Raw genomic sequence first — 17,824 nt, forward strand, 5'->3', positions numbered from 1 at the left:
CTGTTAAAGGGCTGCAGCTAAGATTTAAAGGGATATAGCAACTTAAAGGAAACTGGCTACATATTGGGTAAAAGTTGTTATAGGCATCTCAGAATTTTGATGGCTGGTGAACTGTAAGTGCAGCTGCATGAGGTGGGCATTGTAAGACTCTTAAAAAGGGGGTCTCACCTCCCTCTAAGGTCCTGACCCTGTACTGAGTATCAATCGCATGAAACAGACTTTGGATATAATTTCCACTTTATGTGGAACACCTTTATTAACTCACCAAGCATCTGTATTTACTTACAACACCAGTTACTTAGTGGACCCGTGTACAGGAGCTCATTCCCGGGTGGTCAGGTCCGCTGAGCGACTTCTCCCGCACGACTTCCCGTGACTGACCAAGTCACGCTTCCCGGCTGCAGCAATAATGTCCTTATGAGCTGTGGCTTTATACCCCTTTCTGACCCTGGTCCCTTAACATATAAGGTAATGTTTGAATTGGGTCATCCGATTGGGTTTTAGTGCCTTAACATTCCCAACCTGGCTATGCAAGACCACCTGCATGTGGTCATATCCTGCTCTCAGCAGCAAATGGGGGGGGGGGCCTTAGGTGCATATCACCCATGGATGTGATATTTGCATCTTGATAAGGCAAGAAGGAAACCATTCATACATATTTAAAAAGGCCATTGTCCATGAGAGTGGTTGTAGACAGGCTGTTTGATGTTTTAACAGCCTAGGTTACCACATCAGTGGCATATCCTGACTTATCTGTCTGTGTGTGTCTATGTGGGGATCCTTGTTCAGTTACGCTGTCTTTTATTTTTTAAAAGTCCAATATGAATTCCAGCGATGATGTCTTCGGTCAGAATTCTCCACCCTTTGTCCCGATGTCCTTCGCCTCCATGTTTTTACCACCCGGTGAGCTCCACACGCTGGTCCACACCACAACTAGTTACATTTTACTTATGAACAGAAATGCAGGAGATATTAACAAATGCCTCAGAGCATAACAAAAATACAAGAGATATCCAAATGCCTTACAGCATGAGGAGAGTTGAGTGAGAGTTGAACACCTCTTGGACATTCCAAGTAACTGTCCCCTGGGGACTGCAGTGCACATAGAGTCATTTACAGCACAGAAGGAGGCCATCTGGCCAGCTGTTCACAGAGCAATCCAGTCAGTCCCACTCCCCTACTCGATCCCTGTAACCCTGCAAGTTTATTTCCTTCAAGTGCCCATCTAATTTCCTTTTGAAATCATTTATTTTCTCTGCTTCCACCACCCATGTGAACAGTGAATTCCAGGTCATTACCACCTGCTGCGTAAAAAAAAAGTTCTTCCTCATATTCCCCCTGCATCTCTCGTCCAAAACTTTCAATCTGTGTCCCCTAGTTCTTGTACAATTAGTTAATGGGAATAGTTTTTCCTTGTCTAACTTATCCATGCCTGTCATTATCTTGTGCACCTCTATTAAAACTCCCCTCAATCTCCTTTGTTATATGGAGAACAATCCCAGCTTTTCCAACCTGACCTTGTAATTAAAATCCCCATCCCTGGAACCATTCTGGTAAATCTCCTCTGCAAGCTCTCAAGGACACTCACATCCTTCCTAAAGTGTGGCGACCAGAACTAGATGCAATATTCCAACTGGGGCCTAGCCAGAACTTTATAAAGGTTCAGCATAACTTCTGTGCTTTCGTACTCAATTCTCTATTTATGAAGCCCAAGATGCCATATGCTTTACTAATCACTCTCTCAATATGTCCTGCCACCTTCAAAGATCGATTCACATGCACCCCCAGGCCCCTCTGTTCCTGCACACTCTTTAGAACTGTGCCATTAAGTATATATTGCCTCTTCCTTCTGCCAAAATTGCATTGTCTCACACTTGTTAGCCATAGAGAGATACAGCACTGAAACAGGTCCTTTGGCCCACTGAGTCTATGTCAACCATCAACCACCCATTTATACTGATCCCTACATTAATCCCACAATTCTCTTACCATCTACCTATACTAGGGTCAATTTACAATGGCCAATTTACCTATCAACCTGCAAGTCTTTGGCTGTGGGAGGAAACCAGAGCACCCGGCTGAAACCCACGCAGTCACAGGGAGAACTTGCAAACTCCGCACAGGCAGTACCCAGAACTGAACCGGGGTGGCTGGAACTGTGAGGCTGCGGTGCTACCCACTGCGCCACTGTGCCGCCCTAAATTAAGTATTAAATTCAATCTGCCACCTGTCTGCACGTTCTGCTAACCCATCTATGTCCCGTTGCAGGCGGTTCATATCATCCGCATTGTTTTCCACACCTCCAAATTTGGTGTCATTGGCACATTTTGAAATTCTACTCTGTATTCCAAGATCCAAGCCATTTATATATAGCAAAAAAAAACAGTGGCCCCAGCACTGACTCTTGATAGGAGTTGGCGTGTAAACAGTACTGTTAAAATACAAACTATCACAGGTGGTCAGGAAGCAGTTGGAAAGCCAAGTTAAATTAATTTTGGAGGATGGTTTTGAAGCTGGTGAACAAAATCAACACTGTGCACATTACCAAAAAGACCAACAAATGTGGAAGGATATGGCACAGTTTAAGGAAAATGCTAAGGAATGATTACCCAACAGTACCATATACTAAGAATATATGCAAGAGAGTTACCTGTAAGTCCATTCCATGTTTACCCTGCTGGCTTATACCAAGCCCCATTGTTACCTCATGCAACCCAATGGCTGTTTTATTGCTTATCATGCATGCCCATAGTATAGCAGTACACACATGAACTACAACTTACAAATTACATTGGGACACACATATCTTCAAAGGACTTCATGCATAGAATCATTGCAACACAGCCTACCTGCAAGATGCTGGCTAGTTATGGACACACAGGATGTCTACAATTGTTGCCATCAATGACCAGTCTACTGTGGAAAGTACAACAGTGGAGTTGCATTAGTCAGCTATGTTTGCGGTGGCTTTCAGATGCGAAAGTAGACTGTGTGTTGGCCATGCTAATCTGTGCATTAGTTAGCTACTTGATAAATGTGTGGGCAGCACATTGGCTGACTGTGGAGATGATCCCTATTCAAGATGGAAACGAGATGGAGACAAAAGATTTGAAGAAGAAAATGCCCATGACTGCTGCTGGCAGTACCATCCCAAAAGGGCAGATTGACTGAAGGTGGCCTTAACATAGATAGCACAGAACTGCAACTGGTTTACTGATGACCAATAGTCTGTGGAGCAAGTTCACATTGTTGTTGCCAGCTAGGTGGTCCAGAAGTCGCAATGTGGTTAGTGACATAATAGTGGATATGGGTAGACAATTCTGATATAAAAACAAGAAATGCTGGAAATACTCAGCAGGTCTGGCAGCATCTGTGGAGAGAGAAGCAGAGTTGGTCACAATGTTTCAGATCAGTGACCCTTCTTCAGAACTGACAAATATTAGAAATGTGAAAGGTTATAAGCAAGCAAAGTGGGGGTTGGGCAAGAGATAACAAAGGAGAAGGTGTAGATAGGACAAGGTCACAGAATAGCTGACCAAAGTTCATGGAGCAAAGGCAAACAATAGGTTAATGGTGTGTTGAAAGACAAAGATGTGAAAGTACAGCTAGGGTGTTAATGGACAGAAAATTGAACAGCATCAAGTACAAACATGAAAAAAATCAGTGGGTAAGCAAACTGAACAAACTAAGATGAAATAAAATAAACACACAAAAAAAAAATTAAAAAAGAAAAAATAACTAAAAATAAAAGTAGAATAGGGGATCCGTCATGCTCTGAAATTATTAAACTCAATGTTCAGTCCGGCAGGCTGTAGTGTGCCTAATTGGTAAATGAGATGCTGTTCCTCGAGCTTGCGTTGATGTTCACTGGAACACTGCAGCAATCCCAGGACAGAGATGTGAGCATGAGAGCAGGGGGAGAGTGTTGAAATGGCAAGCAACTGGAAGCTCGGGGTCATGCTTGCGGACTGAGCAGAGGTGTTCCGCAAAGCAGTCACCCAGTCTGCGTTTGTTCTCCCCAATGTAGAGGAGACCACATTGTGAGCAGCGAATACAATATACTACATCGAAAGAAGTACAAGTAAATTGTTTCCAGTGAATTCCAGTGAACATCAACGCAAGCTCGAGGAACAGCATCTCATTTACCGATTAGGCACATTACAACCTGCTGGACTGAACATTGAGTTCAATAATTTCAGAGCATGACAGGCCCTCCATTTTACTTTTATTTTTAGTTATTTTTTCTTTTTTTATATTTTTTGTGTTTATTTTATTTTATTTCATCTTAGTTTGTTCAGTTTGCTTACCCACTGATTTTTTTCATGTTTGTAATTGCTGCTGTTCGATTTTCAGTCCATTAACACCCTATCTGTACTAATGCTTTGTCTTTCAACACACCATTAACCATTTGCCTTTGCTCCATGACCTTCTGGTCAGCTAATCTGTCACCTTGCCCTAGCTACACCTTCTCCTTTGTTATCTCTTGCCCCACCCCCGCTTTACTTGCTTATAACCTTTCACATTTCTAATATTTGCCAGTTCTGCAACTCTGCTTCTCTCTCCACAGATGCTGCCAGATCTGCTGAGTATTTTCAGCACTTATTGTTTTTATTTCAGATTTCCAGCATCCGTAGTATTTTGCTTTTCTTTTAGACAATTCTGATGCCTGCTGATCTCCCCAGTATGCATTCTTTCACTACCATGCCAAAGATGAGATACGGATTTTGTGGTGCTTCAAAACCATCCTCTAAAATTAATTTAACTTGGCTTTCCAACTGCTTTCCAGACTACCTGTGATCGTTTGTATTTTAACAGCACTGTTTACATGCCAACTTCTATTTGAACTCAAAGTCATCCTGTTGTGATTAAATCTTGGAACTGTTTCCATTTTTTCCTGACAATATTCAGCTATTTCAAGTTCTACAAAAGTATTACTTTCTATTAAAGAGAGAAAAAAAACTCCTCAAAATATAGAAAAGGGATTTTTTTCATAAATAGGCCAATAAAAATTAAAAACAGAAGCTGATACTAAAAAATGTACTGGAAAATAAAAACCTGAAATTCCTTAGACTGTTTTAGAGCTTCATCACTCATGATGTCTTTATTAGGTTTATGCAATTAGGAAAAGAGAACATGTAGCCCAATGCTGTCCTAAGCAGATACGAATTGCACTTGGCTTTGCTTAATGCATTCCAATATTTATATGAGATTATGGTTCCTTTTTGGCTAGTCTAAAAGACTTGGTAGAAAATTCAGCACTAAAGTCACATAAATATGACTATGAGGGGGCAATTTTAACTTCCCTGCCTGGTGGAAACCAGATTTGGGGGCAATTAAAATGTATTGTGGGACTTTCTCAATGTTCCCATCTCCATTTGGCCAACTGCAATTTTAAATCACAACTGGCAAGGACACCCTTCGCAAACTTCAAATTACCAGAATGGGCTCTGATGACATTACTAGGGCCTGATTTGCTATTCTAACCTAAGGTCTGAGTGGGCGAATAGTAATGACTTATTCAGTAGATCAAACCTGGTTGGAACGTGAGGCAGGCTCATGAAAGTGCTCCTCTAGGGCCGATTACCTCCATTGTCTGACTGGGGATTCTATACCAGAGCACTTTGTGATGGAGCCATTCACTGAGTTCCTGAAGTTGGTTCCCTGCTGCTTGATTTTAAATGGCCAGGCTGCATCTTCCCACTGCTCTCCCGACCCTTTTGGTTGGGAAGTTGGCAGGATGCATGTTCATAAAACCCTGTCATTAAAATTGGCCTAGCAATCCAGCTAGCAAACTGGCCCTTGCTTTGCCGTGTTTTCTTTTATTCTTTCATGGGATGTGGGCGTCGCTGACAAGGCCAGCATTTGTTACCCATCCCTAATTGCCCTTGGCAACTGAGTGGCTTGCTAGGCCATTTCAGAGGGCAGTTAAGAGTCAACCACATTGCTGTGGGTCTGGAGTCACATGTAGGCCAGACCAGATAAGGATGGCAGATTTCCTTCCCTCAAGGATATCAGTGAACCAGATGGGTTTTTACAACAATCGATGATAGTTTCATGGCACCATTAGTGAGACTAACTTTCAGTTCCAGATTTTTATTAATTAATTGAATTTATTAATTAATTGAATTTAAATGACACCAGCTGCCATGGTGGGATTTGAACCCATGTCCCCAGGACATTAGCCTGGGCATCTGAATTACTAGTTCAGTGGTATTACCACTATGCCACCATTGCTTGCCATGGAGTTAAAATCATCCCCAATATATCTGCGATAGACTTTCCACTCCTTCAGGATCTGTCTGCCCCCACGTCATCAACTTTAGCAGCAGAATGCTAACTGGAAACAATCTCCAGATTTTACCATTATAACATTGACTTTTAAGTAATTAGATGCAATTAAACTGTTTTAGATTTGGCAAAAAATGACAAGCACAAAAAATTCCATTTTAATAAGAAATTACAAAACTCCTGTCATTTGACCTTTAAGAATTCTCAGCAGACTAAAATGAGTTGATGGAGAAAAAGTAACGGTAATTCTGAGCTGAAACTAAAGCGAAAATCCTTGACTAATCTTGAAATATATTTAAAACAATTCACACTTCTAAAATCATTGCTAGCAAAGAATAATTAAGTTTTTCCAATTTCATGCTATTATTGGGTAGAGTAATTACTGTGTTCAGGTTTTGGAAATATTTCTGCAGTGATAATTTCCTTTCACATCAAAGAAGGGACGGTATCGTAGCCTTTCAACGCAAAATATGGGTGACTACTGCCACCTTTTCCTGTTGTTCTATAATTCCCCCATTTACATTACATATATTCTAGATCACCAACAGTAACACGGAAACAACTAAGCATGCATGAAATGGGTCATCAGCCTAAAAACATGCAATAAATGCCAGCGATAAATTCCCTTCTACTCCCAAAGGGTCAACTGCAACCTTACTACATTTCTGAATTAAACAAGAGTGCCAAGTGGCAGCTAGTATTGCATATTTATTTGTAAGGAAAACTGAGGACTTAAAGTGAGCAAGTTTTTTTATTCATTCATGGGATGTGAACATTGCTGGCAAGGCCAGCATTTGTTGCCCATCCCTAATTGCCCTTGAGAAGATAGTGGTGAGCTGCCTTCTTGAACGGCTGCAGTCCATGTGGTATAGGTACACCAACAGTGCTGTGAATATAATGTCAAAGTGCTGGCAGCATTTTGGTGTTTTTTTTTTAGGTTTCCCCTGAATCTAGAAAGTTATCACATGATGTTTTTAGATCGACACACTGAAGAGTTTAAATAGCTCTGTACATTTTTGGCAGTGCTATGCACTAAAGGTTTATAGGATCAACATTTCTTGCTTCCAACTGCCAAACAGCGACAAACCTTCTTCAGGTATTTTGAACACATATTTATTGGGGGGATGCCAGGTTGCTCATCAGATGTACTTCAATCTGAAACCTCCATAAGTCAATCTGAGCGAGTGAACATAAATTGCATTAGATGCTGATGATGATTTCTCTGCTTCAATCTGAAATTCGACATTTATGCCTAAGTATTTTGTCCATAACTTGAAAACTGGAAAATAAACACTTGTGTCCAGAAACATATTCATAACACATAGATAATTTCTTTTGAAGTAGGCTTATCCTAATCCTGGAATGTAATAGGCTACTCCGGCATACAAAACCAAAATAATATGTAAAAGAAACAAAATACCAGTAATAAAACATTTTCAAGTTGAATATACTTTATTTACTGAAGCAATAAATTTAAGATCTTTGTAATAATTCATTCCATGATGACGCTGTGTAGCCTTCTATATCTCAAGCTGAAGGCACTCCAGGAACACCAGAAGAGGTAGAAGAGCAGTTAAGATCGGCACTATGAGCTTGAACCAGGAACAGCAGTTAATGGCAATGTAATGATCACTATAAATTATATCCCTTTTTGAAACTCTTGTGTAGTTTGGTGGGTACTTGATGACTACATAATGGGGGTAATTTTGATTTTGCACACTCGTGTAGCATGGGTGATAGTGAACTGGGAGCCTATTTTACATCTCTTCTGATTTTTATTTCAATTGAAGATGATGGATGAAGCCGTCACTGTCGGCCATTTTGCTCTATCGCACAAAGGTTAAAATGATCCCCAAATTGTTTTGTCTGAAAGCTCCAGGTTTGTATTTGTGCAGAACTGGGACTGATGCTCGGAGGCACTGTTGGGAGAAGAGAATGTAAATCTTCAGCCGAAGTGCTCCTATATGAGCTACTGTTGCAGAGCTCTTGCAGCAGACAGGATAGGGCTTTGCTCTTCCGCATCATCCTCAGTGTCTTCCTGTCATGCATGCTCCTCTGCCTCTGTATCATCCTCTGCAAGCTGGCTTGAGGGGTTGGCCCTTCTAAATGATAAAGCTGAATGGCATGCAGGTGACAGGATGTCCCTTGAGAGTCTCAGGGGACTACACTGCCTCACACCTCCAGACTTATTTCAACAGCAAAATGTTGATTCAGTGGGGGCTATGACCTGCACTATCAGGGCTCAACTGGAGGCTTAGCACTGATTGTACCTCATCTTTGTACGTGTGCGTGGGTTCCTGAGAGGATAGCCTTTCTCCCCAGGCAACCAGCTTCTGATCTGAGGTTCAGTTTGAAAGACAGGGAGTGAGGAATTACACTAATGAAAGTATCATGGCAGTCACTAAGAAACCTGGTACAGACCACATGAAGCACTAAATGTTGTTGCACACTGGCTTAATGTTCAGTGAGTGAAATTGCTTCCTATTCATGTAGACTCCAGGCATGCAACATTATGTGAGTCCATGATGATGCTCAGCACCTGGGGGAAGCCTACAATCTGGTGAAAGTCCAGAGCCCTGTCTTACTGCTTTATGGCCTCTAAAGGGAAGGATATGGTGTTGGCAAAGAGCACATCTGTCACCTAGTAAATGCTGACTTAAACAGTTGATTGGCTGATGCTGCACATGTCAACTGCTGCAGACTGGAATGATCCTGAGGCATAAAAAGTTCAAGGCCACCGTATCTTTAACAGACACAGGCAAGGATGTATGTGGCCTTGTACTGGGCTGTTGTTGGTGCTTTAGCAGGTGATGGAGCACAGTGACACAGTGAAGTGGAGCCTCTTCACACACTGCTCCTTGGTAAACTGCAGGTAAGAAATATTGGGCCTATATATTCCTGTGGGGTAGGCCTTCTTTTAGCTGCACTCCTTCCGCCTCTTCTCTCTACAGCTCCATGGAATCTAGCCTGCTCCTCCTCGTCTTCCAACCACAATGGCACCAAGCTTATTGAAACCAGAGGTTTGCCAGAAGCCTTTAGTCAAAAACTCTCTGCTTACTCATTAAATATTCTAAGAAACAGTTACCGTCAATTCCAGCAGCCAAATTTCCCAAAAAAGCTCAAAAGCAGCACACGAGCAGTCCAAATAAATTAACCAATGCTTAACTTGAGATTGTTTGATCACATCAAATATCACTAGAAATGGCAACATCCAACTGTTCACGCCAAGGCTTCCAGGACTGATTTAGAATTGCCGAATAGGACAGTAAGTCTGTTGTAGAAGGCATTTAGATCCAAAAACAAGTGCAGGACCCTAATTAGGATTCTTGAATAGTGCCTGCTGATTTCAGGAGGGCATGCTAGATGCCTAAAAGAAGCACCATTTCCAGGTGGCAATGGGAGATTTCTGTCTGTGAAATGGCATGCAAGATCATGACCCAACGTTCAGTGCCTTAGCACTAATTTTTTTTACAGGTACAATGGGTATTCCCAAATTCATAGTCCTGCGTCATTGTCTTCCTAGAATGTCAAATCATAGCCACTACCACAATGGTAAGATGCAAACATTTGTAAATATTTGGTGTTTGAAATTTGACATTTTACTAATCTGGTCACAGATGTAGATAATTTGCCAGTAAACACAGCTGTGAACACTGACATTTGCAAACCTGTAATAGAAAAATGGAGTGGTGGGTTTTGCAAGCAAATTCTATGATATCAATCTCATTCATTTGTCTAAACCTATGTTTATGTTTGAACTTCCTGAATATTAACCAAGATGTCAGTTTGAATTGCTGTCAACCTGGATAATCCACAATAGCTCGTGTCTGTGTAAAGTACCATGCATCTTATGTGTAACAGATATGATGGAGCATGAGCTGAACCACAATTCTTAGGAATATATAGGTTAGAAGATGTAAAGACAGCTGGATCACTGGCAGAGTGTTTAAATTCTTAAAGCTTCTGTAAAATGACAGTCTCATGGCTAAATGGATGGGATAAAATTTACCAAAAACTGCTGATTTACTTATATCGGAAAAGAACTTAAAAGATATAAATTTCTGGAGAAATAAAATGATCACAAAGTTAAGGGCTCCTGGTCCCCCAATGCCTCAAATTTAAATTTCCCAATCTTATGCTTTATCTTATCCCTCCTTGGCATCACCACTCCCTATCTCTGTAAACTCCTCCAGCCCTACAATCCCCTTAGAACTCTACATGCCCCCAACTCTGGCATCCTGAGCACACCTATCTCCCTTCGATCCATCACTGGTTGTTGTGTCTTCCGTCACTTAGACCCCGCGTTCTGAAATTCTCTCCCTAAACGTCTTCAGCTCTCCATCTTGCTCTCCTTCTTTAAGGCCCTCCTTAAAACCAAACCATTGAAGTGTCTTTGAATATTGTTGACATTATAAATACACAAGTTGTTGCGATTAACTTCCAAGGTTCATTTTTTGGGTAAAACAAATAAATGGCAAAATCCTCCATGCCGTATATTCAAAAATGTAAAATATTTTCATTTTTATTTGGAAACTCAACTTTAATCACAGTGGTGGTGCATTATCTTGGACTTCAGTATGCATTTTCCTGGAAACATCATTGTCGGTACACCATTACCACAAGGATTGCAGGGGTTCAAGAAGCTGGCTCACTAATGGACAGGGCAGCATATGTATACATGGGCAGCTAGCACAGTTCCTGCGATAACCAGAAGCAGACTAATTGGATTGATAACAATTAAATAAAACAAAGCGACATGTTGTTGCTTTGCTGGTTCTAAGACAAGATATTTTCTCTGCCAGGTAAAAGGAATTGACTATGTGCCTGCAAGGACATCTAGAATTATTTTCAGAAATGTAGGGAGATTTTCAGAACAGAATCAATTAAGTCATAATTTTGAAATAGCTGGATAACCTTCTTTTCCAACCAGTGGGCCACTGTGCTGTAAATGATTGCAGCAACCCTGTAATCGGAAACTAGAGAGTCAGTGCTTCATGGCTGCAAACAAAGTGGCCATATATAGCCTGAGAACAATTGAAATAAACAAATGCTTCTCTGCGCACATTACGATCTCAGCTATATTGACTAGAAGGCACAATATAAAGAGCAGAGTGAAGTGAAGGGACCTTGCAGAATATTGTGGCATGTAGCCAAAGTTAAAGGAACTTAAAGGTAGGTGGCTGCATATGGGTGTAAAATTTTCTTTTAAAAGCTGAATATTCATTTTGAAAATTTCTTGGCCTTTGCAAAGGCTGAGCAGGGGTTTGAAAATGAAAGGACATGGGTAAGTTACAAAATATAATGCTGCCTTGAATCCGAATTTGGTAAACATGTTGATGCAATAGCTAGACTAAGGATGGGTGTCCTAATTGGAATTTCAGGGTACCCTCCCCAGAAATTGGTAGCACACCATACCTGGCGAGAGATAGTGGCCAGGATAAAACCTGTCTAAGGTGTCTGCAGGACATGGAAACAGACATGGAAGAACAGCAGTCTTGAAGGAATATGGCAAGATAAGACTACCCAACTGTACCAGGTAGACAGTCCAAGATTCCACGCACCAAAATAATGCCTGCTAACGTGTTCCACATTCATTAGACATCATGGCAAGTACTCACACAACCTTACAACTCTGTCATTGAATTTTGCACACTCCCATATCTCAATAAGTCACACAGTCAAGTGCTTTTATTTGGCAGAGATATTAATATCTTGCTTTGGAACCAGCAAAGTTACAATATGTCACTTTATTTTATTTAATTGTTATCAATCAAATTGATCACTGATTCTCTGCTTCTGGTTCTCACTGTAACTGCCAGACTACTATGCACGATAATGGGTACATTCATCTCAGTCCCAGGACATCACTGCAGGGGTTCCTCAGGGTAGTGCCCTAGGCCCAAACATCTTCAGCTGCTTCATCAATGACCTTCCTTCCATTATAAGGTCAGAAGTGGAAATGTTTGCTGATGATTGCACAATGTTCAGCACCATTCACGACTCCTTAATTATTGAAGAAGCCCATGTCCAGAGCGGCAAGACCTGTACAATATCCAGGCTTGGGCTGATAAGTCGCAAGTAACATTCCCACCACACAACTGCCAGGCAATGACCATCTCAAACAAGAGAGAATCTAACCATCTCCCCATCACGTTCAATGGTATTACCATCACTGAATCCTCCACTATCAACATCCTGTGGGTCACCATTGACCAGAAACTGAATTGGACCAGCCACATTAATGCTGTGGCTACAACAGTAGGTCAGAGGATGAGAATTCTGCAGCGAGTAACTCACCTCCTGTCTCCCCAATGCTTGTCCACCATCTACAAGGCACAAGTCAGGAGTGTGATGGAATACTCTCCACTTGCCTGGACGGGTGCAACTCCAACAACACTCAAGAAGCTCGACACCATCCAGGACAAAGCGGCCCGCTTGATTGGTACCCTATCTACCACCTTCAACATTCACTCCCTACACCACAGATGCACAGTGGTAGTGTGCACCATCTACAACAGAACTGCAGCCACTCACCACTGTTCCTTTGACAACACCTTCCAAGCCCCAACCTCTACTACCTAGAAGGACAAGGGCAGTAGATTCATGGGAACACCAGCACCTGCAAGATCCCCTCCAAGCCACACACTATTGTGACTTGGAACTATATTGCCATACCTTCACTGTCGTTGGGTCAAAATCCTGGAACTCCCTTCCTGACAGCACTGTGGTGTACCTACACCCCAAGAACTGCAGCGGTTCAAGAAGGCAGCTCACCACCACCTTCTCAAAGGCAATTAGGGATGGGCAATAAATGCTGGCCGAGCCAGCAATGCCCACATCCCAGAAACGAATAAAAACAAACATTCCTACCACCAGGCTGCACTAGAGTGTGGAACTCATAGCCTACCCTTTGATGGTGTAAATGATGATGATAGTTAATTCTTCACAGACGAAGATCAAAGGAAGAGTCAGCTCTATGAATGCTGGCACGCTTGTTGGTGGCTAAACAGTCCATTTCTAGATCTGCAGGCTCTTGAACATTTGGGGCGCAGGAATTCTTGACCCCAGGGAGTTCGGGCAGAAGCAACTTCCTTCTGTTTTCGACATTTCTCTCCTATAGCTTCGCATCTTAAGGACTCAAAATTGCATGTAGCATTCCTGATTTTTGAGTACTAGTTGGTTGTGTCAGCAGCTTCCTGCTCCCATATCCATTGTTCAATGTCAGCCAAGGAGCGTTGTTTCTTCAGCTGATCCTTGAAACGTTTTTGTCGAGCATGTCGATTCTGCTTCCCGAGGCACAGTTCTCCATAGAGCACTGCTTTTGGCATTCTGGTGGCCTCCATGCATGATACATGCCCTGACCAGTGCAACTTTCATTGTAGGAGAATGCTGTCAATGCTGGGTAAATTCATTCTTCTAAGGACTTCTAAGGCGACGTTGTTTGAAATAACACTGCCCAGATATGTGAATTGATCAACTGTGTTGAGACTTTCATTATTGATATTGACCTGTGGTGGCTTATAATTTTCACGGGGTTGGGGTTGGAACAGTGCTTCTGTTTTCTTCAGGCTGATGGTAGGGCCAAATGCCTTAGCTGCTTCTGAGAAGCGGTTCACGATGAGCTGTAGTGCTGCCTGTGTATGGGCCACAAGGGCACAACCATCAGCAAACAAATTCCAAGATGTGCATTTCTGTGGTCCTTGTAAGCGCCAAGAGTCGTTGTAGATTGAAAAGACTGCCATTTGTTCGGAAGCGGACATAAATACTCTCTGTCAAATCTCTCCTAGTCTCATGAAGCATCATGCTAAAGAAGATGGAAAAGAGGGTCAGTGAAAGAAAGCACCGTTGTTCTACACCATTTACACCTTTTTACACCACAATTAACAAGTCAATATGTAATAACACTTGGGTCATTACTTACCGCTGACTATAAACTTCCTTATTCCATATTTGTAAGTCATTCAGAAACACAGCACAACTTCTTTGAGACAATTATGGTACAGATTATGTACTCAGACATTTTGTTGCAGTTTCTCATTCTGAAAATGTAAGCACTTACAATCTTTCTAACAGAATGATATCAGTCGAAAGGATAGGCAATTGATACAGTCGAACTGAGAAATCTTGGAGTTAGAGAAACTGCACCAGTTGGCAAAGATTAGATTTAATTTATAACTCGATGATTTGGCTCATTTGACACTATAAATATTGAAACTCAGTAAAGGCAATTAAAGGAAAACCTCCTTCTTGGCAAGCTTTGAAAAGCTGACAGCAGATGTAGTTGTGTTGACTTTGCTTTTCTGATTGCTATAAAAAGTGGTTTTGGAAAGAACCACAGCCACTGCGAGCTCGAAGACCTGCTGCTCCTCAAGTCTTCTCCCTGCAACAAATGAAACAGTTTTTAATAGTCTTAGCTGCAACATCACTCCTCTGTCTTTGAGTGAAAAATAGCCCTTGTAAAAGATGTAAAACTAAATTTAAATTTAAAAAACTATGCATACATCAACTGCTGCACATGCATGTGCAATACATTTTGATGCATGAAAGATTTTTTAACTTTTTCAATCTATTTGCAGCATACATTCCCCCACAAAACTGAAGGGGAGGAGGAGGAGAATCTGATATCTATATTTCTGCTGAAAGAATCTCTCTCATACTTATTTACCTGCTGATCTAGGAAGGATTTCAAAAATCACACTAATTTAGCAATTTTCTAAACTTTAGACCAGGATTTGTTTTTGTTGTTGAGGAGGTTGAATGCAAATATAAGATAGACATTTGATTCATATCAAACTCTCAATCCTTACCAATTGGTGTTATTTTAATACACCAAATAGAAACATAAGAAAATAATTGATCTTTTACAGTAAGAATATATTCAGAGAAGTAAAACAGCTTGAATTTTAATAACAGACTTGTTACATGCAGTACTGGTTTTGCACTCATCCAGGCAAATGACTTTGGGAATTAATCTGATTCTGAAAATCAGAAATTGGCAACTGTAAAATTTATGAATATTAATGAACAATTAATTTGTGACATGTGCCTGGAACAGTACAAGACTTGTTTTTATATGTTCTGCATAGCCAATTGCTTAGACAAGTTCAAACGCCTCAGCATGTCAGGCTAGTTCAGGCTAACAATAACCCAAGCCTTGTTTACCAGCTTTTTGTTCCTACAGTGTGACACAACAAAGAGGTCAAATTCTCTGCTACAATATCTGAATACAGTCGCACACTTTTAATCAGAACTCTTGGATTTGTGGTTCAGTTTGATAGATTCTTGTTTCCTTCTGCTTTGTCTGTCTAATATCCAGCACAATGCTAATGCCATCCCCAATTTACTGCCAGAATATATATGTATATATCTTTGCATTGACTTCTTAAGTACTAAGTGCCTTTATGTAATTTTCCCGAAAGATGACAGCATCCTTTTAGAAAACACTATTGTCTTCAAACATTATTTTCTGCTGTAAGTTCAAAATAGGATCACAGAAATGAACAGAATAACAAACTATTGCTTAGTTCAGCCTCAGAATAAACAAATGTAAATAGAGAAAGAGGTTTTGAAATCATCCTTCAGAAATAATTAGCAACGGAGGAGAAATAAGGATATTGATGCCCAGTACTGCCTTCTTTTAATCAAATAAAACACAAATCCAAAGAAAGAAAGAATTTGAATTTAAATATTACCTTTCGTAACCTCAGGATCTCCCAAAGCACTTGAAGTACTTTTGAAGTGTAGTTACTTGTGATGCAGGAAATGCAGCAACAATTTGCACACAGCAAGGTACCACCAACAGCAATGTGATAATGACCAGATAATTTGGTACTGGTGAAGGGATAAGGATTGGCCAGGACATTGGGGAGAACTCCCCTTCTCTCAGAAATAGTACCATGGGACCTTCTATGTCCAACTGAGTGGGCAGAAGGGGCCTCGGTTTAATGTCTCCTCCAACAGTGCCGCAGAATACTGGAGTGTCAGCCTAGATTTTGTAGTCAGATCTCTGGAGAAAGACCTAAAACCCACAACCTTCTGCCTCAGAGGTGTGAGTGCTGCTACTGAGCCACAGTTAACATTAATTTACTTAAAAGCCAATTTCTTCATCTAGTGTTCTGAATGGTTTTCAACAATTTTATGGAAAATCGACCTTGAAACAGTAAATTTTTTATCATTTGTGTTCATTCTGTCCTTGTTCTTTAGATTCCCTCAAAAGGAATGGCTGCTGGAAGCTCATCACAGCGTTGTCAAAGTTTAGAATTTTGAATAATGTATCCCATCTGGGACAAGTCCAAGTAAACCCACCCACAATGGAGCCTATAATTAAAATGTAGTTAGAATAAAGCTAAAACAGAAATCATTAATAGTTTTTTAAAAATTGACTGAGAAATGCATCTAAAAGAAAACTCCGGAACTGCTGTCCTACGGACATAAGAATGATTCAAAGATTATCCATACATAAACATGAACAATTAGTAACTTACGTATGCTGCTGGCATGACTATATTAGGGGGGGAATTTTAACCCTACCCACCTGGCAGTATGCTAATTAGGCCTTGTGGTTAAAATCTGCTGTGGGCGGACAAGCCATGAACTGGCTCCTGCGGTTTCCCACTGGAAATCTGCTGGGAGTTAAAACTGACTCTCTGGTATCCTTCAGCCCAATGAAAGAGTGACATTACTCCTGTTAAATATTTTATTCAATTGGTAGATTCAATTTTAAATTCCAACTATATTTTGGAATCAAGCTGGTAATTGCATTAAATAACCAAAAATAAAAGCAGCAGAATCACAGATTATGCATAGTGAAGTGTGTTCTTGTACTTCAAAGAGCTCGATTTAAAATCCAGTTGTGACTTGTGTTGCTTTAAAGGGCAAATTTGAAATGAATTTGCAGTTTTAATTCCGTTCTTAGTGTGCACAAAGCACAAGAGTGCTGATGATTTGGCACTAAATTAGGAATTTCACTCAAAGGGACTGCCTAGAGTGAGAAATAGAAAAAAATCAATCTGGTGCAATAAGAGTGTTCTTCCAAGGTTGGAGTTGAGGCATATTATTAGGAAACTTTTGAGAGCATACTCTGTTTCTAACCAGCGCTGAACCTGGGACTACTGGTTATTATGCTAGAAAATTATCCATTTCTGGTTGTAAAATTGTTCTATTTCTGACATCAATATCACCCGCATTGATTGGCACAGTATGAACTCAGAACCCGTCCAAAAATACTGAGTAGTAAAGTTTCAAGCAAACATGCAATGAAACATTGTTGATGAGACATTAAACCAAGTCTCCATCTGCTATCTCAGATGCACATAAAATGCCAGTATTGAAAGAAAATAAGAGTCGTTCTGCCCTGTGTTTTGGCCAATATTTATCCCTCAAACCAACAACAAAAACAGGGTATCTGGCCATTATCACATTGCTGTTTGTGGGATCTTCCTGTGTGCAAATCAGCTGCCATGTTTCCTTCATTACAACAGTGACTACACTTCAGAAAGTATTTAATTGGCTGTAAAGCACTTTGGAACATCCAGAG

The sequence above is a fragment of the Heterodontus francisci genome, chromosome 26, assembly GCF_036365525.1.
Source record: "Heterodontus francisci isolate sHetFra1 chromosome 26, sHetFra1.hap1, whole genome shotgun sequence".
Lineage (NCBI taxonomy): Eukaryota > Metazoa > Chordata > Chondrichthyes > Heterodontiformes > Heterodontidae > Heterodontus > Heterodontus francisci.